A 13,268-nucleotide genomic window follows, 5' to 3' on the forward strand; every position below is an offset into this window, starting at 1 on the left:
GGCCATCTGATCACCAGACTAGGTCAGATCAGGCTTTCTCTCGACCATTGGTAGTAGTCTACAGTGGATGTATCATTGTTGATTTCTGGGGACCTCTTTGCTTCTTCCTATTCTCATGAGGTCTTCATTTATCATGGTCCGTTATGGTATGTACTCACTCATAGTAGGATACTAGATGTAACACAAAGATGACTAGACTGCTACACAACTCCAGGGAGGCTACATAAGAAACAGGACCCTAGGAAAGACACAGGGATCACCCAAAGACAGAGAAATGGATGAGATCTATATTAACAACCTGGACGACAGTGGGAGTAATGAAGGGCAAGGTTCGAGGGAAAGAGAGCTTAGGGGAGCAGGAGATCCCAGCTGGATGAAGAACAGAAAGGTAGAACAAGGAATATACTTTCATATTTTAAAGGGGATGATAAGAGGTAAAAATAATTTCATATATCCAAAATAAGAGCTTTACTACCTAAACCTAATACAATATATGGATGATACAGACTGGCAAAATGCAGAAGTAGAGACATTTTATTTAGGGAAAAGTTAAAGATAGATGAATAAGAATACTGCTAGAGTCAGTGATGTTGTCAAACAAATCCTGGGATAAATATATAATCATATATCACAGTATGTTACTATATGATACACACATACACACACACATACACACACACACGTGTATGTTATATTGACACAATTAGATTGGAGCACAAATATGTTAACCATAATACCAAAGGAAACAAGAGATTGATTAATCATCATTTTTCGTGCAGAAAGACTAGGAGGTTTTATTTGTTTGTATGGTGACCTGACAGAAAGATGAAGATGAGTTGAGCACAGCTGAGCAAAGGTCAGCTCTGGAAAGTAAAAGACTGCGTCCCATTTGGATTCCAGCGCTCCCCTAAATACCTACATCCTGTGCCTAATTTTGTAATCATCTTCAAAAGGCCATTAGGTCAAATACAATGTATAATGAAATTTTACATGTGTACATGATTCATGCCACATATCATGAAAGTGGTGTGGAGAACGCAAGTACCAGGAATAGTTGACTTCTAAACCTTTTCCTAAGCCCAAATTTCCATTTAAATTGGGCAAATTGTTAGGAAGCTAGTAGCTACAAGAGAGAAATGGTCAAAAAGTTAAAGCAATGAATTCAGGATTGTCATAACATTAAGAGCATTCCATACACAACTTCTGCCTAAGTCAGGTTTTGACTAAATCTCAGATGTCTGAGATTTGTTCTCCAGTTCCATTTCCTGCTGGCTTCTAGCCCAGAGTCCCTCTCAGCAATAAGCATGTTTCTGAGCAGAGCTACTTATGTTAATGAACAGAAGCTGAGAATTAGGTGCTGTTTTAAACTTCCTTCATTGTTGTTGCCTTCTTTACAATCACCAAGGAGTAGACTGCATAAGGGACAACATGCAGCATTAGAAGGCTCACTGAACTGAGGGAATTTCAAGGTTGTGTAACAACTTTGCTAGTTTATTTTCCCTGGGTCTTAATTTTGTCATCTAAAAAAAAAAAAAAGGTGGCAGCACATTAATTGGTCAGAGGTCACATTCAAACTAAAAATAAATTGTAAGTCTATCCTTACTGTGGAGACTTTTGAAGGATACTATATAATACTTATCCAAGCAACTGAAAAAGCAATGAAAATCAACTATTATTTCATATAGTCAATTAAACTGAACAATATATTGCCAGACTACATATTTTATTCACACAAGGCTTGGAATGCAGGCAAACACAGTTTCATTTCTCCTTCTGACTATAGAAGCCTGTGCTGCTGAACCCACTGGGGTGAATTTTTCTAGGCAGTCTGTCTTCAAATTAAAATAACTTATTTTCATTTTCATTTCATTTTACATATTTTTTGTCAAAATAAGTCATTTATTTAAATGTAGAAATGCTTGGCATAAAGGAAAATTAAAAGCCCAAACATATATTGTTTATAGATGTATGGTTTCAGGCACAAATACCTTATTTTCATGAGAAACAGAAAAGGCACCTCAGATCATGAAGGTTTCCTTTTCATGGTATGAGAACAGTAATTTTCAGATGTGCATGAAACATGTTAACTACTCAATCTCATCATACTACTCCCAAGGAAAGACTTAACATTTCTTAGAATCTAAGTCAAGTCATATGAGAAAATCCAACCCCATCAAACATTAAATGATAAGAGTGTCTTTCCAAACATTTTGGACCATTTAATCCCAAAGGTAATATTAACGTTCTCATATATTTTACTTTGTTATATTGCAGCCTTCTGGATGAAAGAAATTTTGTCAGGAAGTCCAAGGGAAAGAATTTTAAACAAAATTTGTTCACACAAAGAGGCGTATGTTATTAATCCAATGAAGCCCCCACCCTGCCCAGTCTGCTCTATTTAAAAGGCATTATTATCTATTTGTCATTTAAAAATTTTCAGTTTATCCATTGTCTCACTTTCCCAGGCCTTTAGTAACTCATGCTCATTCATAAAAGGTAATATTCTTACAAAGACAATTGGTGAGGGAGAACATGGTAGGACTGTGGCTTTTATAATGATGGTTAAACTTGAAGGAGCTTTCCTAAGTAGTTACTTCTTCTGTTTGGATTTTTGTGGGTTTTTTTGTTTGTTTGTTTGTTTCAAAAGGGACTTGTTGGTGATTTCAAATCTTTACCTAGAGAAAATTACTTCAGGCTCCCATCTAAAGCTTTAAACTTCCCTACTTTTCCATCCCATCCTTTGTCGAGAGAATAAAAGTTGAGTTTGAAATAGCCTGCAATTTTCTAAAATTTCAGTGAAAAGTTGATTTAGAATTGACCTGCACTGTTTTGAAAGACACATGTTCAAAACAAGAGTAATAACTAACATTTTAGTACCATACACTGAAGTACATATAATTTAAAGTAAAACACTCTGATTTGCATTGTTGAACAATGAAATACGAAGTTATAATAAGCCATTGACTTGGAAATCATCAAAACTATTATGATTCACTGAGAATTACAAACTGTCCTGGAAGAAGCCAGCTTGAATGAAAAGAAGTGATGATGTAACAATTTGATGAGTTTCCATTTGTGAGGAATTAGGAATTATGCTATAATCAGTTGCCAAAAGACATTTTTGTTACATTTTCTCAATAACTCCCTTTTTGGTTGGTATAGAAAAAGTTCAGAAAGCTAATGAGGAAATAGAGAGGAACAAAAATAGCAAGAAGATTTAAGGTGTTTTTTTTTTTTTAACCCCAGAATATTAAAAGATTGAGAAGAAAGGTATATAATGGAAGTTTAACAATCAGGTTATGGATTTAGCACATAGGAAGTCATCATGCTTTTGAAAGACAGTATATATCACCTCAGGAAACTGATGAATGGGGTTCATGAACAATAAAAAGAAAATATATAAATAAGTTAAATCTAGGTATGGCATTAGAGGTATAGTGGGGAGCATGGCTATCTTCTAATTAAGTTAAATCTAAGGAAAACGATAAATAAATAAAAAATAAGTTCATATTATATATCAGAAGAATATGTAATGACTAAATATGATAATATAAATTATTTAATAGAAACATTGATTATAACCCAGACTATGAAACATATTAGGAAATTGTTTACTGACAGAAGGAGGTGACTATGAAGAAAAAATGTCTGTGGAGAGTTTTAAAAAGAGAAAATATTAGAGCTAGATCTTGAAGATGTAGTCCATGCAAGTTTCCTTGTCTGAGAAAATGGGGTATTGCAGAGGAGAGAAAGCATTAGCAAAGACGTGAAGACAGACAGCATGAATGATGTATTAATGAGTCAAAAATCTTCAAGATAACAGTACATTAGCCTCTATGCAGGCAATAAGAAATGTCAAGGCTAAAATTAGGCAGAGCAGTTATGTTATGGAAAATAACTTGTACAAAATCTTATGGACAATAGCCAAATGTAACTTTGGAGTAGGAGAGTTTTCTTAATATTTACCTCATTTTCTAAACAACGTGACTACTTGTTAATATTCTGTCCAAAAGGAATATGATTAACTGTTTCCAAAAGCATGAAGGGTTATCGTGTTGAAAAGTGTTAGAGTATCAACTGATTGTGTGATGGATTTGATTCTCCTAAGAATAAAGACTAGGCCCGGGTGGCGGTGGCAACTGCCTTTAATCCCAGCACTTAGGAGGCAGAACCAGGCAGATCTCTGTGAGTTCAAGGCCAGCCTGGCCTACAGATCAAGATCCAGAACAGGCACCAAAACTACACAGAGAAACCCTCTCTTTAAAAACAAAAACAAACAAACAAAAAAGAATAAAGACTAACTGAGATTGTCAGAGATAGAATAGCTATTTCTGATATTTCCCATAACTTCCTTATTGCCTAAAACAATATTTTCATAGGTGTTACAAAAGGAGAGTATTCAGAGAAGGCAAACATTTGAGTCCATTCTAAACTGGAGATTCTAGTCAGTCTTCCATACAGATCTCCCCATTATCTCCTATTTAGAATTCTGATTCATCTAAACATTTTCAGTTTACCTCACCCTTTGTTTACTACATGATTTACCTTCACTTGTTTGGCTTATCCCTTCTGGATACCATCATGGTGTCAGCCTGCATTTCCAATGAAAATCTCATATCCCCAAATGAACAGACTACTCTCTTCCCCAAAGCAGCCTGATCTCTCTTTTACTAATTGGGATTTTATGTACAGTAAAACCTTAATTAAATGAAGCTCAACTAATGAAACATTTAATTTCATGTTCTATACACAAATGTTTATGAGAAAAAGAAGCTTGACAACTGTGCAAGCAGATATCATGGATTTACTAAAAGAGAGATAGTTTGGTCTCCCAGGCAATGATACGCTGCCATAAGAATTCATCCTAGTATCCTACTTAGCCTGCACAAGAAGAACCAGTTTCAGAACAAAGAACATAAGATGCTGAGAAAATAATACAAATACTAAAGTAAAACATAATTATCATCACCAAAGTGTACTTACCAAGATAATTAAATGGACTACAGTTTTATAATACATTTCAACTACAAAGACTGAAATAAAAATATACGTGCTACTTAATTTTAAAATGCAGTAATTAGCATTTGCCTTTCTATGTATTATAGTTAATTAAGACTTTTCCATGTGACAAATATATGTTTCTTAGTGTTATATGTGAAATTGCTTCTCTATGTATTATAGTTAATTAAGACTTTTCCATGTGACAAATGTTTCTTACTGTTATATGTGAAGGAAAAAGAAATAGTTTATAACTATCACTCATATGGTACCTAGGTATTTATAAGTAATTTTGAGTAAATTAGTACACAAATAATTACTACCACTAACCTGCTGGTGCATACTAGACTTTTCATGTTCAAAGAATTGCTATCTCTATATTTATATATTGCTTTCAAGGAATGTAAGTGAGACACAAAATTATTGTGTAAATTTATCTTATTAAGCTATAAAAAACTAAAATTTATCTTAAAGATCATCAAGGACCACACAATGTTATATTCCTTTTTGGTGATAAATGTACAATGAAAATATGGGGTTTCCTTTCTATGAGTTCTGTAATTTTTTAATTAATTATTTTTTATTTATTTTATATACTGACCATGGTTTCTCCTCCCTCCTCTCTTCCCATTCCCTCCCCCTTCCTCTTCTCTGCTCTCCTCATCCAGTCCTCCTGTCTCCATTCAGAATGGGGAGGGCCTTCCATGGACTTCAGCAAGCATGGCACATAAAGTTGAGGCAGAACCAAGTTCCTCCCCCTGTATCAAGGTTGGGATAGGCAACTCAGCATGGGGAAAAGTTTTCCAAAAGCTAGTTCAAGCACCAAGGACAGGCTCTGAACCCACTGCTAGGAGTCCCACCAACAGACCATCTACACAACTGTCACACACATGCAGAGGGCTTAGCTCAGTCTCATTATACTTCCTAGCCATCAGTCCAGATTCTGTGAGCTCCCAGGATCCTAGGTCAGCTGACTCTGTGCTTTCTCCAGTCATGACCATGAACCCCCTGGCTTGTACAATTCCTCCTTCTCTCTCTTGCTCAACTATGTTCATAACAGCATTTTTTGTTTGTTTGTTTGTTTGTTTTTTACGTAATAGCTAGAGCTTTGAAACAGCCTACATGTCTTTCAACTGAAGAATGGATAAAGAAAATCAGGTGGTATGGAAATATAGAATTTAGATATGATAGGATAAAAGGTGGATTGTTGACTCTACTTTTAAAGAGCAACTTGTTTAAAATGTTTTACATTGGTATAGATTTTAGTTTATTGATACAAATTTAGAGTTGATTTTGTTACTCTCTTGTTCAAGGTATTATGTTTATGTAACTCATTTAAATTGTAATGGATAATTAAGAAATACAGATTAATAATTAGTCTTCTATAATAGTCAAACTTATAGTCATGTTAAGATTTCTAGGTATACATAGATATAATTCAATTAGGTAGATAATCATTGAACACTTCAAAGACCTACAGAGTATGACATTTGAAATGTTTTAAAAACTTAGACTTTCCTGGACAATGAGACACATCTGCTCTTGGAAGAACTGATTTACTGAGAGAGGAGAATGGGAGTTGAAGACACTCCATATGGAGTTTATCTTCTTCTTGGCAAAAATAGCCATTTAGGCAAGAAACTGTTCTTGTCTGGACTGCTTGACAAAATGTTGTATCAACTGGACATGTAGGACCCATAAGAAGGTGACCACAGAACTTTGCAAAGCAAAATGGTCATTCATGTTTCTGATTTTCAGAAGAAAATGCCAGACATTCTACAGGACACAGAGAATAGTGACTTTGAGATAAGAGATAAGATAGATATGAAACCTTAGAGTCAAAAATATAGGATAGGATATCTTCTTTAATTTCACCAAATACAAACAGACTAGATATTATAACTATAATTCTTGCTTGATAACTGTTTTGTTACATGTAATTTTACTCTGTTGAAGTTAAAACCTACGTTTTGAATAGAAAGAAAAGGGGAAATGATGGGTGATATTGTTCTGTATGCTGTGAAAATGTGTTGCACTGATTGGTTGATAAATAAAGCTGTTTGGCCAATAATGAGGCAGAACAAGGTTAGGTGGGACATTCTAACTAGAGAGAGATAGGGAGAAAGAATGAGCAGAGGAGACAGTGCCAGCTGCTGCCAAGAGAAGCAAGATGTAAGCAAGGTACTAGTAAGCCAGAAGCCATGTGGCAAAGTATAGATTTACAGAAATAGGTTAATTTAAGATGTAAGAGCTAGCTTGCCTGAGCCAGTTGGCCAGACAGTTCACAATTAATATAAGCCTCTGTGTGTTCACTTGAGTCTGAGTGGCTGTGGGAACTCGAGGCCATGGGAGTCGGGCAGGGCCAGGAAACTTCAGCTACACATTTACAGAATGGAGTATTACTTAGCTATAAAAAACAATGGCATTATGAAATTTGAAGGCAAATGGATGGGACTAGAACAAAATCATCCCAAGAGATTTAACTCATACTCAGAAAGAGTTCTGTAATTTTGTACAACAAACTGGTTCTACATTTTACAAGTTAGAAATAGACTTTTTTTTCTGCTCTGAAATGTTTTTACTATTTCACACTATAATTCTCAGAAACAAAGAAGGATGCTTTTCTTCTGTTTTATTAGGAGTGTATCTCATGTATTTATTTTATATCATTGCTACTCTAAAATCAATCTGATGATGTTTTAAGAGACAATAAAAGCCAGAACTATACAGCATGGATTTATCTATCAGTGACAGCATTGCAAAAGAGGCATTTACTGTAATTTGTCAGTAATTTATGAGTGCTAGCTGAGGGCCAAGACATATGGAGTTTCTTTGTGTTATCAAACTAATAACTTCTCCATTTTAAAGGATGTATAATTCTTGGTAAGTTAATTGCTCAGTCAGGGACTATCATCAGGCAAGATTTGAGAGATGCAATGAACAGGAACCCTTCAGAAGTTTGGAGAAGAAACTATAATAGGATCTGTCACCGCTCTCACATTTTAGATGTCGTTTGATTTTAAATCCTTTGAGTCATGTTTACATAACAATATCAAGTAATGTGCTTTTTATTAGTTAAGGTGGTGGTGACAGACTTTTGCCTTATCATATTAAGAAATTGGAGGCTGAGGCAGGAGGATCACTGTGATTTTAAGGGCCACATAATGAGCCCTTACCTCAAAACAACTGAAACACACAAAATCATATTTAAAAAGCAACTTCAAAATTAACAGTCTGAATTAACAATATAAAAATTGATCCTTGATTCCCTTCCATCCATGATAGGTACTCAAGATGAAGACACAACACCAAACACTCATGGGCCACTAGTTTTTAAAAGAACCAAATATTTTCAGCTAAACTATGAGAATAACAATAAGGAGAAATACATTCTCCCCTTTCCTGTTTTAGTTTGTTAACTATAGTGCCACTGGTTTGGGGGGAAATGAGATAAATTGAGGAAGAAGAGATTAAAGGCTTTGTAAAACTTAATGAATAATCAAATAAAAATATCACATACTTACTTTGTTGTAATGGCCAGTCATAAAATGTACCTGTAAAAATAAAAATGCAATTTCAATTTCCTTGAACTTTTATGTTTATATTATCAAAAAATGATAGAGCAGTTTTAAAATTTTACATCAGAAAGGTCATCTGAGGAATAACGGACTTTCACAAATTTCTTTATGAATATTTTTTCACTTTTATAAAGATGATTAAAACTTAAATAGAAGTGACATATAATGTTTTTCATTTCTGTATCTTAACTGTCAGTACTGATTTTTTCCATGGTATTGTAGGTATGTGGGTAAGAAAATGATCATTCTCAAAATAAATCATAGGATGCCAGTGGACAGAAAACACTAATGTTTTCCAAGGTTCCTGTCCAGTTTATCACTTCAAGGTCTACCTAGTTCATTTTTACTTTATTAATCATTGGTTTAACACATAAAAAGTTCCTTCCAAGTCAGGGTAAATCACTTTCACACCCCATCACTGCAGGGCTGAGTTGGAGCAGATTATGCTACTAGAGATTACTGGGATGCTTGACAAACAAGTGTATAATCTTTCATTCTTTCCCTGCCAGGTAAAATTTAGTGGAATTAGGATTGACATCAAAGGCATTTCTGAAAAAGTCATGATCTTATCACATCACTTAGATCAAGCACCATAAGTATTTGTTTCAAGATGGTGGGGAAATCTTTACAATTCTAGAAAACTTGGATAAAACATTCAGAGGTCCTCCCACCACAGTACATCACTGAATTTGCTGAAGAGCTAGAGGACATAATGTTGACACAGCTGCTTATTTAAATAAGATGGATTGGAAGGCAACTTAGTACTTATATGATACATTGAGTAGTCAAAAAAATACTGATAAGTGGATTACCATTTATTTTATATAAGTGGTCTCACAATACCATCTTTACCCTATACACTTCCAGTTTGATCACTTTCCTATGCTATCTTAAATGAAAAATTATTCTTACTTAGGCACTTGCCCCATCACAGCAAATCAAATGATACCACATCAATGTTCTGTGACCTAAACTCTTCCCAAATTGGCCTCTATGGTGGGGAACATTTTCAATTTGATAGGATTTGGAATGACCTAGAAGACATGCCTCCAGACACACTTGTAAGTGATTATTCAACTCCTGGTCATGATTTTAAAGAATTACAATAAGTTTATTGTGGTAGGAAGACCATTCTAAGAGTTCACAGCACCATTTTCTAGGCTGGAATCCTGGATTACATAAAAAGTGAAAGTTTGCTGAGCACAAATATTCATCACTTTCTGCTTTCTGATTGTGGTTACAATCTGACCAGCTGCTTGAGACGCCAGCCCTCTTAACTTCCTAACATGATGGATTATAATCTTGAAATGGGAGCCAAAGTAAACTCTTCTTAAGTTGCTTTTGTGAGAATATATTATCAGAGTGATAGGAAAGGAAATCCAGCTTCATAATGGCTTGTTGCTGCACTAGACAGCTACAGCCAGATTAGCTCTATTCCTAGCACCAGTGTACTGGTATACTCCAATATTCTTCTCTCTCTGTCATTGATGCCTCTGTCACATGAACCTTTTCATTTTTTCTTACTGATTCATGGAACTTGTCACTCATATTCTACCAGTCCCTTTCCTGTATTGGTTCTGATTTCAACAGTTTCTAATTTTCCACATTTCAATAGTATAGATTCCTTACACTAGTTAGCTCTATAATAAAACAAATTTTCATCAGACTTATTTCACACTTCACTTCAGTATTATTGTTTCAGTAGTCTTCCTTCTTCTTTTTCACATTTCCTCACCATTTAGGCAAACACAACACATCATCTCCCAATAAAGGCCAAGCTTGTTTAGAAGGCAATTACTTATTTTTTTTCAAAAATGATGGAAGATAGCACTTATATTTTAGCACTATAAGATTATCATCATACAGCACTTGAAACTTTTAATTCCATCATGCTTCACTTACTTAACAACTTGAAAAAAACCGAGAATCACTTGGGAATGAAGTCTCAATGAGGGATTGTCTAGATTAGGTTGATTTGTGGGATTGTCTTGTAAAGCATTATTATAACTGGGTTAATTGAGACAGGAAGAGCCACCCTATCTGTGGACAACACCATTTCGTAGGATACAACTATATTGGAAGAACTATGGATGAAGTGAGACCAGCTGCCTCAAGTTCTTGAAGCCTTGACTTTGCTGCTATAATGGACTATAACCAAGAACTGTAATATATAGTAAAGTCATTTTCCCTTAAGTTGCTTATGTCCAAGTATTTTCACAACAAAAAAGGAAACCGAGAAAAATTCATTATACATTTTCCTTTATTTTTGAGATTATATTTAAGTTTTAAAATTTCTCCCTTCCCTTTCCTCCTTCCAAATCCTGCCATATACCCCTCCCTGCTCTCCTTCAAATTTGTGGCCTCTTTTTTCATTGTTATTGCATACATATACACATTTGTATAGACATGCATATTCCTAAATATAACCTGTTAAGTTCATATAATGTTACTTGTATGCATCTTTTCAGGTCTGACCACTGACTGACATTGGATAACCAATTGGTGTGCTCTTGAGAAAGAATTGGCATAAGATAAAATTCATTCACTTGAAATCTATATTTAAGTTAGTTATATTTTAAATAATTTATTGAATTGTTCCACAATCACCACAAATCAATTTTAGAACCTTTGTGCTACCCCCAAAACATCTTTTGTGCTCATTTGTATAATTTCCTATCCCTTTGTTCATTGATTTCTGTATAGAGTTTGGTTGTTTTTTCATGTCATGTGAATGGGATCACAGAATCCCTTTTGTATCTGGATATTTTTCACATAGCATAAGTTTTTTTTTTCTTTTTTGAAAATGATTATTTGCCTAAGATAAAATAAACACATTTGAATACATCACAATAGTTTGGGAAATGCAGGAATGTGGGCCATAGGAAGTGGATCCTAGGTGGAGAATATGTATCCTGGGGATGACATCTTTGGAGGTTCTATATTGTTCTGGTCCTGCCTTCTTGCTTCCTGTATGTCATGTCATATGCAGTAATTCTATTAAACCACACACTTCTAACATGATGTACTACAAAGTTCAATCCCAAGATAAGAAACCGTCAATCAAAAGAAATCTTCCTTCCATTAAGTTGTTTTGTTACATATTATTCATAGCAACAAAAATAACACCAGATGTTTTAGGTATTAGGAATAATGTTATGAACATTTGGATATAAGTTTTGGTACAAACATATGCTTTTCTTACTTTTCTGTATATACCAAGAAGTACTTGATTATATCATTTTTTTTTCACATGGTAAATTTTTGTTGAAATTTCTTTCATATCAAAATAGCATCCCCAAGAAATATCAGTGTTTACAATAAAACCCAACCTCCTTGACTCCATAGTTTATAGTATCCCCACATGCCCACACATTAAATAATCCTTAAAGTCCTATTTCTTTAAGACCATCTAAGGTTCTAATTTAATTTTTTGCTAAAATTTGTAATTTGCCACATGACCATTAAGTTTCTGGTCTATGTCATAGTATTTAAAAATAAATATCTCCTAGAGACATAGCTCCAAATTATTAGAATGTATTAGGCCACTCGGTATTATGTTTAGTAATGTATAATCAGGTTTAGCACACCTTTAATCTCAAAACTTGGATGGTAGAGGCAAGATAAGAATTTGAATCCAGTTGGGAATATGTGAAGTACTGTGTGTATATATGTATTCTTGTTCTATAACTAGAATATAAGCTACTGAAAATTAATGACTACATATTATACATATTTTGAAATCTTAGTCCTAAAATGTACTGTAGAAAAAATAATTTAATTGTTTTTTTTTAAAAAGGAAGTTATTTATTATGACTATTCTAAATCCACTATAAGGTTTTTTGTATGTATTTAGTTTTTTTTTCTTTTAGTATCAGCAAAGCACTAGAAGCTCCATTGAAGCTCCACCAAAATCTATAGTCAGATTACCCCATAACAACTTGTCCTTTGTCTGGAATTGTTCCAGAAATATGTATCTGAATTTTATGTTGTAGTGATTTAGATCTCCATATTGTGCCTGAATTTCCCTATACATTTTAAGATACATACATGAGACCTACTCTTTCCAGACTGCTTAACAACTACTTATTGAGGGAAAATGGTGTGTGCCTTTATTTTGGATTCTGTTGACCAACATGGTAAATATATAAGTACATTTTGGTTAGATACTTCTTCCAGTATTTGAAGCACCATGGAGTCTTTCACAGTGATGTTTTCTTGTTATAGGAGAGTGGCATCTGGATTTAGTCTTATGTGTCTTTGGAAACACTGCTGTCAAATTTACATTTCTATTTTCTTTTCTGCAACATAGACAAGGTTGGTACAAGAAAATCTCAGTATTCTTTCTTGCTTCTAAAGATTCTTACCACCTTCCTGGATTCTCTTCATTCACTTGATATACATGCACATCAGCTTTGTTGCTTCTGTAATACTCATCATATTTAAAAATTCATAAGTATTCTTTATGTATAAAAACTTCCTTCATAGGACAATCTTCTGCCCTGGGTTCCCTCCTTTGAATATAACCCATATCAGCTCTTTTATGTCATTAAATGTATACTTTCATTTTCTGCTAGGCATTTTCTTCATTAGAAAAAACAATAAAAATATGACTTGTGGACATTAAATACTGTCATATTTCAAAAGCAATGGAGGATTTTCTCCATTAAACTGATAGGAAACACGAGCATGAAA

General features: G+C 34.1%; 1 protein-coding gene across 1 annotated transcript in view; it reads right to left on the bottom strand.

Moving 5' to 3' along the window:
- Tenm1 (teneurin transmembrane protein 1) overlaps window positions 1–13,268 on the bottom strand; it is an 811,545-nt gene that overhangs the window by 668,278 nt on the left and 129,999 nt on the right. Inside the window, exon 3 of the mRNA XM_036174144.1 lies at window positions 8,523–8,552. The gene's annotated coding sequence lies outside the window, so the exon portion shown is untranslated. The remainder of the gene's footprint in view (window positions 1–8,522; window positions 8,553–13,268) is intronic.

Source organism: Onychomys torridus, chromosome X (genome assembly GCF_903995425.1).
Source record: "Onychomys torridus chromosome X, mOncTor1.1, whole genome shotgun sequence".
NCBI lineage: Eukaryota > Metazoa > Chordata > Mammalia > Rodentia > Cricetidae > Onychomys > Onychomys torridus.